Below are 10,857 nucleotides of genomic sequence, written 5' to 3' on the forward strand. Positions count from 1 at the left end.
ATGTCTAACCTCTTCTTATTCCCTTAGGAAGACCTAAGTAGTTGTTTTTGTTTTTGTTTTTGTTTTTGTAATGTCTCAGCCTTCAACCCCAGGTTTCTCCTGGAAACAGAAAAGCCCTTTTCCTCCTTCATACTTCCACCCCTTAGGGAGAGAGGCTCTTTCACTACCCCCTTTTTATCAGCAATCTCCTGACTTCACCTGATACCCTTCCCTAGTTATCCCTCCTTCAGCTAGTAAAGTAGAGCATTGAGCTCTGACACACTAGCATCAAGGACATTCTCTCTGCTGTGATCTTTCCATGCTACTCCTTAAGGTGGCATTGAGTGGTGGGTTTATGGGCAAATCGCACATCACAGTAAGAACAACGGTAGGACCTAGCCTCAGAATGAAGATTGAGATGGTCGTGAAGGGTAGACTTCTGGGTGAAGCATTTGCCACAAATACCACAGGAGTGTGATTTGACACCTCGGTGGACATTCATGTGATGGTTTAGGTTGCTGCTATGGTTGAACTGCTTCCCACATCGAGGGCACATAAAGATGAAGTGCTGGGCTCTCATGTGGAACACAAGTTTTTCCACACCTTGAAACACTTCTGGGCATTTGGTACACTTGATGTTCTTCAGTGGGTTTTCCACTGGAGAGGCCCCTGGTATGGGGCTCTTCATGCCCCCATAACTCCCACTAACTCCACTGCTCTGGGACATAGTGGCTGCTGCTAGGGCTTCATCTCCCAGTCCAAGAGTAATGCCCTCCCCTACTTGACCTCCAGGAAACAGCAATAAACCTTCCCCTTTTGTGTCTTCTGTGAGTCTGTATCAGACCTTCACCATCCCCTGGAATGCTGTGCTTTCATCAGGGGCATTAATTATTTCTCCAACTTCATTGATAAGAAGTCCACTACTCCCTCCAAGACCAAGACTCTCTCCAAGGCTAAGGTTCCCCGCAAGACCAAGGCTCTCTCCAAGCCCAAGGCTCCTCCCAATGCCTCCTGGGGCTTAAGCCTCTGTGCCACTTCCAATGCTGATTCCACCTTGATAATGCAGATATCTGACACATCCTCTTCTTCATCTTCTTCCTCTTCCTCTGCTTTTAGTTCAAGGTCCTCATCTAGAGGGAATTCTAGCTTCATTGATCGGAGAAGAGAAGGTTGAGGAGGTGGTGGTGGAGGTTTGGGAGGTAGCTTTGAGGTTTGAGCGGGTGGAAGAAGTGACTTGGTGGCGCTGAGCCCAGTCAATCCAATCCCTCCACTTACTCCATCCTCTTTTAGGCCAATCTTGGGCTCAATGAATTGGCTCAGGACATTTCTACATTTTTCTACTACATGCTCCATTTGCAGATAGGGAGCAGCAGTCAGATAGTTGACAATGTTATGGACGGCAAATTCCAGAGCCCCAATATAGCAGGAGAGGAGGAGGTCTGCCACTATTCTGGCACTGTGCATTAGCTAGACCTGTAGCTCTGAACTGGATTGAGAAGAAACTGGTCACAAAGAAATGGGGAGCAGGCCGCCAAGATTACCTTGTGGCCACGGAACTTGAGGCTGTTGGCCATGATGGTGACATTGCAAAAGCGCTCTGCTGCCCAGAGTTGGTTCATGTTTCAAAGGGTGGCAGCTTCATGCCCTGGGAGCTGGAATTGCAAGACTGCCACTCCAGATGCCATGGTACTGGATGTGCTGGGAGAATTCCCTAGATCTGTTCCATGCACAGGTTTTTTTCTTTAATTCTCTCAACCCTCCTTGGGGACTGACAGCAGCCACCACACACTGGCAGGTCTGACTCTCTTTCCTTTTTCTAATCAAATTAACTAAAGGTTTATTTATTTTGTTGTTTTTTTTTTTTAAAAATAAAACCAACTCTTAGTTTTATTTATAAATTCAATAGTGTTTTTTTTTTTACTTTCAATTTTATTGATTTCTCCTTTTACTTTTAGAATTTCAAGTTTGGTATTTGATTAGGGGTTTTTTAATTTGTTATTTTTCTAGCTTTTTTAGTTGCAAGCCCAATTCATCGGTCTTTTTCTCTATTTTATGCTAGTAAACATCAAGAGATATAAAATTCATCCTTATTACTGCTTTGGCTGCATCCCACAAATTTTGCTATGTTGTCTCATTATTGTCATTCTCTTGGATGAAATTACTGTGTCTATGATTTGCTGTTAAATAATGAGATTATTTAGTTTCTAATTACTTTTTGGTCTTTTAGTAAAGGTAATTTTTACTGCCTAGTAATCTGAAAAAAATGCATTTAATATTTCTGCCTTTCTGCATTTGATTTGAGGTCTTTATGTTCTAATATTTTGTCAGTTTTTGTATATGTTCCATAAGCTGCCAAGAAGAATGTATACTCTTTTCTATCTCCATTCAATTTTCTCCAAAGATCTATCATATCTAACTTTTCTAGTATTCTATTTACCTCTTTAACTTCTTTCTTATTTATTTTGTGGTTTGATTGATCTAATTCTGAGAGAGCAAGGTTGAGATTTCCCACTATTATTGTTTTGTTGTCTGTTTTTTCTTGCAACTCTCTTAACTTCTTTAAGAATTTTCATGCTATCCACTTGATGCATATATATTTAGTATTGATATTGCTTCATTATCTGGTGTTTTACCTTTACTCTGTATGTATCACTCTGCTTTAAATGTGTTTCTTATAAACAACATCTTGTTGAATTCTGGCTTTTAATCCAGCCTGCTATCTGCTTTCACTTTATGGGAGAGTTCACTCCATTCACACTTATGGTTAAAACTACTAATTCTGTATTTCCTGCCAAATTATTAACCCCAAATTATACTTTTCTCTTTCCTTTTCTACTTTCCTGCCTCAGTATTTTACTTATAAGCACTACTTGTCTCAAGCAGCCCTCTCTATTTAGAGTAGCTCCCCCTTTCTTATATCTGTTTGCCATTCTATTTATCTTACCCCTTTCCTCTCCATTTTTCTATTAGGTGAGAGAAGTTTCTTGGTGAAACCAAATATGTCTAATATATTTTTTAGCCAAATCTGATGAGTAAGATTCACACAATATTCATCCCCCTTCCTTCTTCCCTCAATTATAATAGGTTTTTTTGGCCTCTTCCTGAGATGTAATTTCCCTCATTTTACTTTGACTTTTCCCTTTTCCCAGTAGTCCCCTTTCTACCTCTTATTTATATTAAAAAAGCAAAATCAAATCATATGTGTACTCTCTGTACATACCCATAACAGAAATAAAGTTCTCAAGAGTTCTTTTCTTTTTATCTTTTGAGTTCTATATTTGGAGGTCAAATTTTTTGCTTAGCCCTGGTCTTTACATTAGAAATAAATGGAATTCACCTGTTTCATTGTCTATCTTCATCCCTGAAAGAAAATGCTCAGTTTATCAAGGTATTTTATTCTTGGTTGCATTCCAAGTTTCTTTGCCATTCAGAATATCATATCTAGGTCCTTTGATCCTTTAAGGTGGAAGCTGCTAGGTCCCGAATTGTCCTTATTGTGGCTCCTTGCTATTTACATTGGTTTTTTTTTTTTTTTGCCTGCCTATCGTAAATACTTCTTTGTTCTGATAGTTCTGAATTTTAGCTACCTTGGGGGTTTTAATTTTGGGGTCTTTTTCAAAAGGTGTTCAGTGAATTCTTTCTATAGTGTTCTTCAAAATGAAGTGTTCTTTGGTTTTCTGGAGGTCTGTGGAGCAGCCTTTGTTTCCGTTGATTAATCACCACAAGAATAATCAGGTGTTAAAGTCCAAATCCTTTATTATCTGCTTCACAATCTTGTCTACTCTCCTGGGGCCTGAGGTAGCTTTCTTAGAGGCCTTCCAGAATCTTGGTTCCAAGGTGAACCAAGGTGGTGTGAGATGGGATGAATGAATCTGGGCTCTCCTTGGCTCCCAGAGCTTTAGCTCCTGCCTCCAGTCCTCTTGTCTGTTCTGGCTCTGACTCTGGCTGAGTTTGTCTAAGCTTATGTGCTCACTTATAATTACATTATTATAGATGGGAATCTTAACACCTTGTAAGAATTCTTGTTTCAAGTTCTGGCCCATAAAATCTCCCTATTTCTTTTGTTTTAGAACATGAGGTGGTCACACCCTCCCTGACTTTTCAAAGAAGTGAGAACACCAAAAAAGGAGGTGATCACGCCCTCCCTGACATCTCAGGAAGGGTGATGAAAACCAAAGGAAAATGGGGAATCAAACCAGATTAGCAGGTTTCTGAAGGGTCTCACTTGAAACTGGTATACATAAATTAATCAATATGGGAGGCATTACATAACAACTTGAATCAACATGAGGAATTATACATGTTCACAAGTCCTAGAAATGGTCCAAAACCAATCTATTGTTCATTATTCACATGTCAGAGAATCCAATGATTCCTACAAGTTTTGAAGTCCTACATCAGTTTTATCAACAAATTTTCACCTCAGGGAATCCAATGATTCCTGTAGATTTTGAAGTCCTGTATCAGTTTTATAATCTCTCAGGGAATTCAATGATTCCTGGTGGTTTTGAAGTTCTGTAACAGTCTTATTATTAACAGTCTTTCCAGCCATGCTCTTTCAGTCAGATGTTTCTTAGGTCTTCTCCTTTGTTTTGAGTTTTTTAATCTTTTTCTGTCTCTCTCCAGTGGACAAGGCAAATATGGCTCATTGGCACCCATCTGATTCCTTCTCCATCTGTAGAGATACAAGCAAACCCTTTCTCCCAAGCAGTTAACCTATCTAATCCCTTCTATTCACCATTTTGGATTTCTCCACCATCACCTGACAATTACACTGGAGCTGCTTGTACTGGACACTGACCTTCTATTGGGTTAAAAATATTGTATTCTTCCCAATTGTAATTCCTTTCTCCCTTTTGATTGCTTTTCAGCTGATTTGATCATGTAATCCCTTTCTTCCATTCAATTACTTTTTGGTTGATTGATCATATCAAAGTATAGAACTTCTAAAGACTCTCTGGGTGTAAACTTGGCTGCCATCATGCCTCACCTGTTTTTTGTTTGAGGTCTTGGAGCTGGGCCTTGCCTCTTGTTTCCCTGGGTTAATCTACATTGCCAAGCGGAAGCCCTTCTTGCATTTTGTACATAGGGTTTTGGATCTTCTCTCACCCTGTCTTCTCACTCTATGCCTACATTGCCTACATTGTATGCCTACATTGAGCTTTCAATTGCGACACTGAAAACACTGACAAATCTCTCTGGAAATCCCTTGCAGAGAGGGACCCTGTCTTCCCATGTTCTGCATCATATCCTGGGTATAAAAGGCATTTGTTCCCACTGTAGCATAGTGTTTTAATGTCTGTTAATATCTAAAGAAGCATCTTTGTGTAATCCCCATATAATTCTTCTACAAAACCTCATTAGCATTTTCTTTAGCGAATTGTCTTATCATAGTTCCTGTAGCTGAATTTTCTCCAATAGTCTTTGTGGCAGCTGTTTGCTGTCCCACAAAATCTGCAAAGGGTTCATTTGGACCTTGCTGTATTTTTGTGAAGGCTTTGCCTCCATCTTTTCCTCAGCGGGGAGCTCCATGCTTTAATATCAGCAGCAGTAATTTGCTCATATGCTGCTATGGGGTAGCAATCTGTGCTGAAGTGTCTGCATACTGACCTTTACCTGCTAATTGGTCAAAGGTGATTTGTATATTAACTCCAGTTTACCTATTTCATTGGGCTTGTATTCTACATAGTTCACTATACTCTGAAAGCCACAAGTTTTGCCCAGGTTTTAAACATGACCTTGCTATAGATTTCCAATCAATAGAGGTTAAGATTTCATAAACCAAATTCTCTAATATCATCTTAATATAAAATGGTGTAACCCTATAAAGAGTGCAGCTCTTTTTTCAAATCCTTGATTTTTTCCAGATCAAAAGGAATGTATCTTCTCCTTTGTTGACCTGAAGAATCAAACTCTTCAATAACAGGATATGCATTTATCAAATGAGATATATCCTGTCCTTCTTTTTAAGCTTTAATTAGTGCCTTTTGTAATCTTGTCTTAGGCTGCTTCATAGGTGGTGCTGATTGTGTCACTGAACCGCCCCCTTCTCTTTCTCTCTTCACCCATGAAGGATTAATTGAGGGGATTAGGTCAGGGGTGGGGAAATGCCCTAATGGCTCCTGCTATGAAGCACCACACTCCCTAATTTCATCAGAATTGTACTTAACTCCCTTCTTATCTAGTTCTTCATCCTTTTCACCTAGTTTGTCAGTATTCTCCCCTTCCTGCACTTTCTTCTTTTTCCTTATTCTATAACTTATATAATTTCCCAAAGCCAATTGTATTAAGTTTTTTGCATAAAATGTTTCTTTAGGAATTGAATTAGGACCCTTGTCGTTGTAATATTCACATAGTTGCTCTCCTACTTATTTCCACTTGTCTGGATCAAATTCTTTTTCTTTAGAGAACCAAGAAGATGTATATTTTAATACTTCAAAGAGTTCAATGATCTTCTTCCAAGTTACAATTACAACTTGACTTTTTACTAGTCTAACCATGCTTTCTACACATTTTCCTCGTGGTGGAAAAGGTTCCTTCTAAACATTTGTCCCATTTCAGCTGAAACACTACTTTAGATCTTAACAAAGTTTCCTTCTTGTCTATTTTTCTATTTATCCTAATTTCTGGGTCACATATGTAGGTTCTTAATCCTTGTTTGGGTGCCAAAATGTAAGGTTCTTCAAAATGTCGTGCTCTTGTTTGGTTTTCTGGAGGTCTCTAGAGCAGCCTTTGTTTCAGTTGATAAATCACTACAAGAATAGCCAGGTGTTAAAGTCCAAATCCTTTATTATCTCCTTCACAATCTTGTCTCCTTTGCTGGGGCCTAGGCTAGCTTTCTTAAAGGCCTTCTAGAGTCTTGGTTTCAGTGGAGGAGCTAAGGAGAGGAGCCCTGCAACCAAGATGGTGTGAGACGGTTTGAATGAATCTGGCTCCCCTTGGCTCTGAGAGCTTGAATTTTTTTTAAGTTCAAAGTATTTTTTCTTTATTGTCTCTTGCCTGGGGCCCAGGCCAGCTTTCTGAAGAGCCTTTCAGAGTCTTGGTTTCTGTGGAGAAGCTTAATAGGACAGACCTGCCACCATGGTGGTATTGAGATAGAATGAATGAATCTGTCTCTCAGTCCCCCAGGAGAGCAACCAGGATCCTGACTGAAGATGGAATGAATCTCTCTCCTTGGCTCTGAGAGCTTAAGCTCCTGTTTCCAGTCCTTTGTCTTCTCTGGCTCTGAGTCTGAGTCCCATGTTATATGTTCTACACTGAGTATAAACCAATCATTATGTCACTAGAAAACCATTATTTGTTGCAAGATTAAATCAATCATACTGAATTTAGAGAACTATTAAGAACTATTCTAAACTAGATAACCATTGTTTTTTTATCAATTCCACTGACAACATCTTGTAAGAATTCTTGTTTCAGAGTTCTGGTCCACATCTATTTCATTAAATGTCCATCTTCTTCCCTGAAAGAGAATTCTCAGTTTATCAGGGTAATCATTCTTGGCTGCATTCCAAATTTTTTTGCCATTCAGAATATCAGATCTCAGGCCCTTTGATCCTTAAAATGGAATCTGCTAGGTCTTGAATTATCCTTATTGTGGCTCCTTGATATTTGCATTTTTTTTGGCTGCCTGTAATGTTTTCCCTTGTTCTGATAGTTCTGAGATTTAGCCACAATATTCCTTGGGGTTTTAATTTTGGGGTCTCTTTCAGGAGGTGTTCAGTGAATTCTTTCAATGGCTATTTTACCTTGATTTTATGACATCCCAGAGTTCTCTTTGATGATTTCCTGAAAAATAGTGTCTAGTTATTTTTTCATCATTGTTTTCAGGAAATCCAATAATTCTTAGATTTTCTCCCCTAGATCTGTTTTCCAGGTCAGTTGTTTTCCCAATTAGGTATTTTACATTTTTTCCCTATTTTTCTTTCTTTTCTTTTCTTTTCTTTTCTTTTCTTTTCTTTTTTTTTTTTTTTTGATTTGCTTGATGCTTTTTGATGTCTCATTGAATTTCCATTTGTTCAGTTCTGAGTTTTAGTGAATTATTTTCTTCATTTACTTTTTTTACTCCTTTTTGTATTTGTCCAAATGAATTTTTAAATACATTATTTTGTTCTATGGAATTTTTTCCATTTCACAAATTCCATTTTTTAAGGAGTTATTTTCTTTTTCTTTTACACAAATTCTGTTTTTTAGGGAGTTGTTTTCTATTTCCATTTTGTCAAATCTATTTTTAATGAGTTATATGCTTTTTCCATTTCACTAAATCTATTTTGTGTTGCATTTTCCAAACCCTTTTGCAAAGTTTTCATTTCCTTTCCCCATTTTTTTTCTAGTTCTTTTTAAAGATCCTTTTTAATTTTTTTTCTAGGAAATGTGTGTGATGGGGACCTTATGTAATGGGAACCAATTTATATCACCTTTTATGTCTTCATCTGGAGATGATCTGCTTTTAGTTTTCACAAGGTTTGAAATTTGAAATCCTCAAGATTATTTCCTTTCACCATAAAAATTTTCTATGGTCATAGTTCTTTCTGCTTTTTTATTCATGTATTTTTAATTTGAGATCTGGGGGCACAGTATATAGAGCACCAGCCCTGAAATCAAGAGGATCAGAGTTCCAATCTGGTCTCAGACACTAACCACTTTTTAGCTGTATGATCCTGGGCAAGTCACTTAACCCCAATTGCCTCAAGAAAAAGAAAATAAATAAAGTTGAAATCTGTTTTTTAAGACAAGAGAGATTTTTCCAGCTTCCTCCTCAAGTGGCAGCAGCTGTGATGGATCAGTACTGGCTATGTTGAGTCAATGTTTACTGATTTCCAATGCTGGATGGGTGTGGTCAGGCCCTGTGAGATTCTGGCCTTTTTGGGGTTAATTATTTACCTTTTGTGTTTGTAATGGATGTTTTATAACTTCTCTACTAATTTACTGGCTTGCAACCAGAACAGAGTAATCAACACTGCTGTAGATTTTTCTCTGTAGATTCTCCAGCATGCACCACCCCAGGACTCTGTGCTGTCTGCACTCTCCAGCGTCTGTGTTCTGCCTGTGTGTACTTGGCCCACCTTCTTCTGTGCCTAATTGAAACAGATCATTTCTGGGGATCTTTGAAATTATCTTCTGCTGGAGACAGAGCCAAGATGGCAGAGAAGACACGTTTCCTTCTGAGCTACCTTTTACCCTCACTACTGAATACAAAATTCAGCCTCTGAAATAGTGCTTGACTGGTACAATCCACAAATATTGGGAGTACAACAAATTACCAGCAGAAGATAATCTGGAAGATAGCCAGAAAACATCTATCTTAATCAGGTGAGAGGAGGTCAGAGCAGGCAGAAAGGCAGAACATGGAGGCCAGCACGTGCTGAGTGGACCAGGGATAAGGTGTAGCCTCCAGGAATGGTGAATTTGCAGGGAGAAATCTTCAACAAGTTGGCTGTTTGCTTTGGTTGCAAATCAGTAGATCAGCAGAGAAGTTACACAAATGCAAAAGGTGAAGTGTACCCCCAAAACACCGGTCTCACAGAAGCTGGCCACACTCACCCAGCATCGGAAGTGACTCAGCATGACCACAGCACAGTGGCATGATCACAGTGCAGTTGCACAATCACAGCGTGGCTCCTCTTCCCAGGGCAGTGGCACTTCAGCAGCACAGCCCCTCTTTGCAGCTTATTCTCAGGACAGCCACTGTCTGTCATTGTCTGTCCCTGGTCTGTAGAGGAAGCTAGAAAAATACCTTGCCCTAATGGCAGGCTACAAGGGTTTTTTTTGTTTTTTTTAATGAGAAAAAAGCAAAGCAACTCTATAGATAGCTTCTATACTGAAAGAGAACAGTTTTCTGACCCTGAGGAGACTAATAGCAGACAGTATGCAGACAAAACCCCAAAGGGGATATAACTTGATCCCCACCACACAAGGCTCTCTTAGAAGAAATTTTAAAAGATCTTAAAAGAGAGCTAGAAGAAAAATGGGCAAAGGAAAGAGAAGCTCTGCAAGAGAGAAAAAGGCATATAACTCATTAAAAGAAAGATTTGAAAAAGAAATCTACTCCCTGAAATGTGAAAAACTTCCAGGAATTTCCAACCTGTGAGTTGGAAAAAGAAAATAACTCATTTAAAAAAATGTGTGAAATGGGAAAAAATTCCATAGAGCAAAACAACTTAATTAAAAACTCAATTGGACATATACAAAAAGAAGTAAAAAAAAAAGTGAAGAAAATAATTCATTAAAAATCAGAACTGAACAAATGAAAATGAATGATTTGTAGAGACATCAAGAATCAGTCAAGCAAAACCAAAAAAAAAAAAAATGAAAAAAACAGAAAAAATGTTAAATATCTACTTGGAAAAACAACAGACCTGGAAAATAGATCTAGGAGAGGTAATCTAAAGATTATTGGACTCCCTGAAAACCACAATGAAAAAAGAGCCTAGACACTATTTTTTAGGAAATCATCAGAGAACTACCCAGATGTAATAGAATCAGAAGTTAAAATAGGAATTGAAGAATTCAGCAAACAACTTCTGAAAGAGACCCCAAAATAAAAACTTCAAGGAATAATGTGGCCAAATTTCAGAACTATCAGACTAAGCTAAAAATATTACAAGTAGCCAGGAAAAAAAAACAATTCAAATGCCAAGGACCCATGATAAGGATCAGGATCTAGCAGCTTCCACATTAAAAGACTGAAGGGCCCTGGAATCTGACATTCTGAAAGGCAAAAGAATTTGGAATACAGACAAGAATAAATTACTCAACTAAGCTGAGCATTTTCTTTCAGGGAAGAAGATGGGCATTCAGTGAAACAAGTGAATTTCATTTATTCCTAATGAAAAAAACAGAGCTAAACAAAAAAATTTGACCTCCAAATATAGGACT

The 10,857-nt window shown here is 38.3% G+C and overlaps 1 pseudogene; it reads right to left on the reverse strand.

Annotated features, from left to right (window-relative positions):
* Window positions 1-230: 230 nt before the first annotated feature.
* LOC127561394 (zinc finger and BTB domain-containing protein 12-like) lies at window positions 231-1,664 on the reverse strand (annotated as a pseudogene).
* Between the last annotated feature and the right edge of the window lie 9,193 nt (window positions 1,665-10,857).

The sequence above is a fragment of the Antechinus flavipes genome, chromosome 4 (assembly GCF_016432865.1).
Source record: "Antechinus flavipes isolate AdamAnt ecotype Samford, QLD, Australia chromosome 4, AdamAnt_v2, whole genome shotgun sequence".
NCBI lineage: Eukaryota > Metazoa > Chordata > Mammalia > Dasyuromorphia > Dasyuridae > Antechinus > Antechinus flavipes.